We start from the raw sequence: 384 nt of genomic DNA, 5'->3' as shown, positions 1-384 counted from the left end.
TTTTCCTCTCCCCTTCTCTGTGTGTACAGACAAAAGTGTTTTATCTATAGGAAATCTTTACATCCTTCAGAAAAGGAAATACAATAGTTCTACTTCCCAGCAAAAATAGTTGCAGCTACTCTTCTGATAAGAACATTTTGAGCTCCGTGAAGTTTTCTATTTCATTATTTGGGTAACAGATCTCTTGTGAAAATCTTCAAGTCATGGTCTACGTGAAAGCATTGTGTGTTTAAAAGAATTTTCACAGCGAGTATTGTAATGGTGCTACTCTTTCCACATATAGCAGCACAGCATTTTATCTGGCTTATTTAGTTAGTATTACATGAAGAGTGGCATGAGAGTGCTAGAATATGAATGTAAAAATTAACACCAATAAAAATGAAG

Source organism: Meleagris gallopavo, chromosome 1, assembly GCF_000146605.3.
Source record: "Meleagris gallopavo isolate NT-WF06-2002-E0010 breed Aviagen turkey brand Nicholas breeding stock chromosome 1, Turkey_5.1, whole genome shotgun sequence".
Taxonomy (NCBI): domain Eukaryota; kingdom Metazoa; phylum Chordata; class Aves; order Galliformes; family Phasianidae; genus Meleagris; species Meleagris gallopavo.
This window is presented reverse-complemented; position numbering follows the sequence as displayed.